The following is a 7,368-nucleotide window of genomic DNA, read 5'->3' as shown; positions in this document are numbered from 1 at the left end:
GGACGAATTGCCTCAAATTCTACTATAAGTGCAGCAAAAATTAAGGCAGAGCTTAAGCTTACTGCATCCAATAGGACAGTACTCAGAGCCATCAACGGAAATGAATATTTGAAGCGAGCCAAAATGAAAATAGTTCCTTGCCTCAATGCTAACCACAAAGCGAAGAGGCTTGAATTCGCTAAATTAAACATGTCAACCAATTGGCATCAGGTAATTTTATAATAAATAAAACGAAAATAATTTGTAGGTTTTAATGACTGTTTTTTTTCTTTTAGATGATTTTTTCGGACGAGAAAAAATTCAATCTTGATGGCCCAGATGGTTTGAATTATTATTGGCGGGATTTAAGAAAGGAGCCTCAATATATTTCAAAAAGAAATTTTGGTGGTGGTTCGTTGATGGTGTGGGGAGCATTCAGCTCTATTGGAACATTGCCTCTCGCATTTCCGTCAAAACGCATGAACAGTGCTGAATACCAGGAAGTACTCTCCATATGTTTGCTGCCTTTTCTTGCTGAAAATCGAGAATCGCCGCTTGTTTTTCAGCAAGATAATGCAGCGATCCATGTGAGTCGGTCAACAAAGGAGTGGTTTGTGGGCAATTCAGTGGAAGTCTTGGACTGGCCCGCGTGCTCACCTGACCTGAATCCCATGGAGAACATGTGGGGAATTCTTGTACGTGAAGTTTATGCCGATAACAGGCAATTCAGCACTGTTGCTGAGCTGAAAGTGGCCATATTGAATGCCTGGAGAGAAATTCGGCAAACAACGCTCGCGAGCCTGGTAGGATCGATGCCGGGGCGTATTTTTAAAACAATCCAAAAAATTGGAAGCCAAATTAATTAAAAAAATTTATTCTGTGCATTAATAAACTTGTTTTCGTAAAAAATTGCAACTGACCTTATCATTTTGTCGCAGCAATATTTAGCTTTTTTTTCTTTTTTGATATATTTAAAACTAACGGGACTTTGTTTACTCATTATATTAGAATTTATTTGTTGCATTCTCTCTATCGAACAATAAAATCCACAAGATCCGAAGAGTAATCACTCAAATTGAGTTCTACAAAGAAAAAACAAACTGACCTTATCTTTTTGTCGCGCACCTTATAGCCATTTATTGACATAGAGCGCCAAGAAAAAAGTTAATACCCTATTTACATTAATGATACAAATTCAAAACACTGTTGTATTATGACTCTTGAGGATGAAACTTAAAACTTCTTGAGTTAACATATTTAATATACTTAAAATCTTAAAGAGTAAAACTACTGGTTTCAAAATCAACCTCGATAATTTAAAAATAAAATTTTGTGGTTTATAATATCAACGATCTCATTTTATCAACGTCCACTCTGAGAATAATATTATAATTTATAAACTACGGAGGGTTCAAAGTTAGCTTCGGAGCAGAAAAATGATGATTTGAACAACATAGTTGCAGAGGGAAAAATAATATAAGTTAATATATGCTTCAATATACTTTTATTCCTCCTACTCTGTGAACATGACAAATTTGTCAAGTATTGACAAGCATTTTTTTATTGTTCGTACAAAATTGTGGAACCTAGTTTGATACAATGGAAGAAGATATGTTACTGGTACTGGTATTGTTAGACAAAACGAAAATGATAAGAAAAGCGCATCGCGCGCGTAACTTAACATATTTACCTTCAAGTAATGCTGATCGCCCCTTAATTTATACTTAAATAGAAAAGATTTCTACAGTATTAATGTGAAAGCAGTAAGTTTTGTTGCCTATGACCAACGTAAATTAAAAAAGTAATGTTTCTTAGTTTGTGATCATCGTTTATGTTTTACTTTTTTTAATATAAAATTTCCGGAAGCAACACATGATTCCGGAATTGGAGCAACTTTTGAACTACGGGAGCATCTCATCCAACAGTATACTGCTGGGTCTGTAGCTCCTGATAAATACTCTTGACAAATAAATTTTGTACAAAATTGTTATTTGTATGCCTAATCAAATTCTAAATAGCATTGTTACTGAATTTATATTTATTTATTAAATATTGTAAAAGTGTAACAATAGTTATAAAATAAAATTTAATAAATTTCACAGCAAATTAATAAAGCTCCAGAAAAATGTGCTAGCTTACAAGCTAAGTACGACTTTGGGTCATTTGGTTAAGGAGCGCTGACTCTAAGCTTCAAATTTGGCAGCGTACGAATTCAGCACTTGTAACTACTTGCAGTTTTAAACAATTATTTATGAATAATTAAATACAAGAATTATTTCCAAGATCCCTGATGATAGGTATTCGGCAATATATTCAAAACAGCTGTAACGTCAGCCAAAAATTCAATTATGTAAAATAATAAAAAAAAGAAAAATAGAAATTTGTAGTTCACTTCTTTTCGAAAACCTTTTAATAAATTTAAAAAAAAATGGTTATAATACAATTCTAAATGGCATTATTAATGATTTCGTAACTACTTATTAAAGAAATAATGCGATATAATTTTTGTGCTATATAACTTTTACCGCAGCGTGGTGAAAAGCATTAGGTACTTGAGCCAAAGACGACAATAGAAAGAAACTGAGAGAAAATTTTGAAATATTGTGCCTCTTTGTATAGAATCATAAACAAATGTCTTAAGCGATTTTAAACATCAAAAAACCAAAACAAACAACACAATTTTCGAAAAGTGCTCTTATTTTAGCAAGCATCGTGGTGAGTAGGGACCGGGTGGGCCAAATAGAAAGACGGGGTGGGGAAAATGATCATGCGCTATTGTGTAGCATTAGGCTTTTTGTTTTTGTACTGCGTCATATTTTCACCTCATTACTCAAAATTTTGAATATTATTTGAATTATTCAGAAGATTTTATACACAGTTACTCGAGCAACTCTCAGTCTCTTTTCTCTTCTTTTATCTTCTTTGCTTGAGCTTTAAAATTTGTCAAGATTTGCCCAGAACAGCAAATAGCTTTTCTCTTGATAAAAATCTTTATTAATTGTCAATACTTTACAAGCTTGTCAAGTTCACATATTAGGGAGATTAGTATGTGTTCTGAGTCTTTTGTTTTTCCAATACTTGCAGGTATTTATTAAACAAAGCGGTATTGTTTAAGTAGTAGGCTAAAATTTTAATAAAACTTATACTACGCGAAACGTTATGTCATACTCCTATCACATCTGGATGTTTTCCTTATACCTTTATGGCATTGCATTGCCTGAACTGTTCAAAGAGCAAAAATCAATCCGAATTTCATACCAATTTACGCATTTTGCATATAAATCAGTTGGAAAACGAATTTTAGTGAACATTTCTTGTTATTGCCTTAAAGTTTATGGTAGCCGCTCATGGCGTTATTTGTGGGGGATATATGTCACACTGTGCACTGGTGACTCGATAACCGAAAAGGTGCTAACTGGTCATGTGTGGCATGAATACTTAAAATTCGAAGTTGTTTGCAAATTTGCATAGACGAATGCAAATTTAGTTACTGCACACAAAAATTCAAGATACGTACTAATCAAAAGTGCTGCTTGTATATATTGTAAGACAGCAATAATTAAATCAATTAAAAATGCATTTGGAAAAAATGCCAATTAAAATTGCAAAATGTAGCGTATAACAGTTGGACAGCTTTAACTAAACTAAAACTTTAAGTCAAATTTTTGTGGAATAAACTTAGAGTTTTATCAGATCAAGTCGTGTGATGTTTGTGACAAATTTTTATTAATTATTTTCATTGTGAAATAATACGTATTCCCATATATGTATGGGAGTATGAATGTTTACATAAAATATTTTGCTACATTTGTTAATAAATTTTAAAGGAAAATAATAGTTAGAACAAATATTTAAATATTAGCAATTAGCAATTAAACAAAATTAGTTCTAAGATTAGAAAAATACAAGAACTGTAATTTGGTGTTTTTAGTACTACTAAAGCAAGTCATACCATTGCAAATACATAAATCTATAATGTTTTTACAGAATTTACAACATTTTAAATAAATACAAAAAAAAATAGTGAAACTGATTTTATGTTCGCAATTTAGTGGTTCATTAAACATAAATTGGGTCTAATGGGTACTTAGTTTTGTTATGTGGATAATAACCTGGGGGTTATGGCTATAGCCTGCAGTTAGACACTCGTTATGGCTCTGCATAATATACTCGTTTCCATAATGTATATGGCAATTATAATTACATATCCACCCACCCATCATTAATACTCACTAGCAATTATTGCAAAACAAACATAACTAATAGTTCATAAAATAATAATAAAAAGTATTTTTCTTGTAATAAATAACATTAACGATATGCTCCTTTGTACTCACAATGGTAAGAACAAATACTATCTGTATTATTACTGTACACTATTTAACACGCCTTAATTGCTAGAATTTTTTCCAATGCTATAAGATTTTAAGCAACGTTAAATATTACAGAAAATGTAATTTTTCGCAAATTAGCAAATGTAAGTGGGATGTAATGTTTCCAGAAATATTATTTTAATGAGATGTTTTAGTTTTCTAAACTAGGCTAAACACTACAGACTTCTGTTCTGAATAATGCGACGAGGGTAACCTAAAAAGTTTGTAAGTGTGTTTTAAAATTGCAATTAAACGACATGCTTAGCATTTTCAGTTAATATGAAATATTAAAGGAAATATGCAATTTAAGCTCAGTTGATTATTAAATCAACTGAAATAAAAAAATTTAAGAAATATTTAAGATCAGCGAATAAAAACATTTTTAAAACTTTATATAGAAAAAACAACTTTGGCATGAGTTAAATAGTTCACTTTGATAATAATAAAAGTTAATCAAAATATATAAATATTTTACTAAACTAAATTAAGCAAATTTAAAACAACTCCCTGAATATATAAAAAATAAGTAGTTTCTAAATTACGGTTCCAATAAGAATTGCTTCCTAACTTTTTCCAGTAATAGTGTACGTCATACCAATCTGTGCTATAGGTGGCTTCAATGGGCTATACAAAAACTGCCACTTTTATTATGCTCATGCAACTATAGAATGTTCCATGTCATAGAATGTTCCATTAAATGTTTTTTTTTGAAACTGCAAGGATCTCAAATCTTCGTTGTACAAAAAAGTGATTGTATTATAATAATATAATATAATTCCTGTACTAAAGTAATATAATTGCTGAGAGAGATCAGAAAGAAAATAGTTTAACTACATTTATAGCAGTTCAGTTTTTTTGCGAATATCCATTTATTCGACTATACATTATAAATTTATCAGACTATACCATATCAGAAACATAAATTACTTGTGAGTTATAGACTGAAATCAAAGAAAAATAGTTTTGTTAATTTATTCAGATTTTAACTGAATCTCAGAGATCAATTTATATAAGTGTATAATTAGAGCATATTTTTCGGAGTGTAAGAATGTGTAGGATTGTTTTTCAAAATACGTGAAATACGTTAGAAAATATTCAGACACTCAGCAACTATTGTCTCTCTCTAAGTGTGCGCAAGCTAACGTAAAAAGCTTAGCGAAACATTTTGACAAGACGAATTGTTTTGTAAGCTTCGGACCAATTTATCTCTGTAGTTATATTAGATACTAGATGTTCTTTGTATTAACATATCCCATAATCCGCTACACATTATTAACAATAGCTTATATCTCCATCACAAACCGTAGAATGGACTGATGCCTAATGAAACTCCAGCTTCAAGCTAACTTATGTATTGTATTATTTTACATTCTTTTTAAATCCTAAAATTAAAGTAAGGTTTAAAAATAAATTTATTTGTGGAATAAGTTGATAATAGTGATGCAATAAAGCATTTATTTAAGGCAAGGCTTAAGGCAATTGAGACAGTTTTTAAGGCAAAGAGTTTTTTTCATTTCAATAAATTTGAACATAGATTAATCATTGATTTTCTTTTTGAATTTTACTTTCAATTTTCAAAGATTCAATTAAATTAATTGCTTGATTGTGTGAAATACAAAATAATACATTCAAACATCTTTGAAGTTTTTGATATTAAACATTAGAAAATGCATCCAGTGTTTCCATGCGGAATTCCTGTAAAATGACACTAAAATAATGGTACATCCAAACCCACTCGCTCAATATCTTACCAGAACAAGGAACATATTCTGTCTCAAAAGATCAGATTTACCGGCATACCTTTAATGAATCTTAAATGTATTACCACATTAAGTTTAAAATTTTAAAAATCAAAAATTAAGAATCTTAATGTTTTAGACAAGGAAAGTTTAGGTAATGACATGAACTTTGAATAAATATTTTTAGTATGTAAGATGTAAATAATTATTGTTAGACTTTTCAAGTGATTCAATAAATAAAAAGGAAATAAATATGTAAAATGAGTTACTTAATAGCGGTGCAATAAGGTATTACCAAAGAATCTATAGTACAAAGAAGTGCCACGCTCATACAAACGAAATACCCACTTAATTTTGCTGGTGGATTTATAATAAATCCACCCAACCTCATGCAACAATGTTCGATCGAGTCACAACTGGTATGATGTTCAGTTCAAACTCATTGCAACCCACAATTGTTTTTATATGCCTGTTTCTTTTGCCTTTCTTGTTTTAATTTGTCTATTTAATTCATATACATGGATTGGTAACGAAGTGAATGGTAAAGAAATCCGTCAAATAATTTTTCTATATACTTTGTTGCTTTATTTTCTTATACTAAAAAGGCTCATATCATAGGAGTAAAGAGTAATAGAATATATTTTTTTTATTGCAACAAATGATGCACTACAAAAACCATTATGTATGTACAAATGTGATATTGGAGACATTAAGTCTGCAGTATATTAATATGTATGTTTTTATTGCACATTTGTGCATATATTTTACCTCAAAAGGAACTACTTCTTAATAGTTTGAATTTTTGGTGATTTTTTATGATTATTTTAAAAAATATTTTTAAGATTCCTATAAAAGTGTTTGAAAAGTATTTTAAAGAAAATAAAAATATTAGAAAAGTAAGAAAAATTATGATGAAAAAATGTGTAGAAGTCACTAAAACCACTAATAATGCCTCCTGATTTGAGGAAACGCATGAATGCTATTTACACCGGATTGAAATGTTAAAATTGGTGTTTACGATATTGCTTCGGAAATATTGCGCATGGACAATATTTAAGAATAAAGCTTCATAGAATTGAAGAAATCAGATGTGAGACATAAATAAATTTGTAATGTATTTTAACACTACAATTCATACCAATAGTAATTTTGTTTTTGTTTTATACTATTAAATTCAAAAATTTATCATATGTACACAATTTTGACTTCGTCACTGAAATGCTGTTTGATCACTTGAACATTTTACAGCGAACAAACATACAAACATGCATATAATG

The sequence above is a fragment of the Teleopsis dalmanni genome, chromosome 2 (genome assembly GCF_002237135.1).
Source record: "Teleopsis dalmanni isolate 2A chromosome 2, ASM223713v2, whole genome shotgun sequence".
Classification (NCBI taxonomy): Eukaryota; Metazoa; Arthropoda; class Insecta; order Diptera; family Diopsidae; genus Teleopsis; species Teleopsis dalmanni.
Note: the sequence above shows the minus strand (reverse complement) of the source record.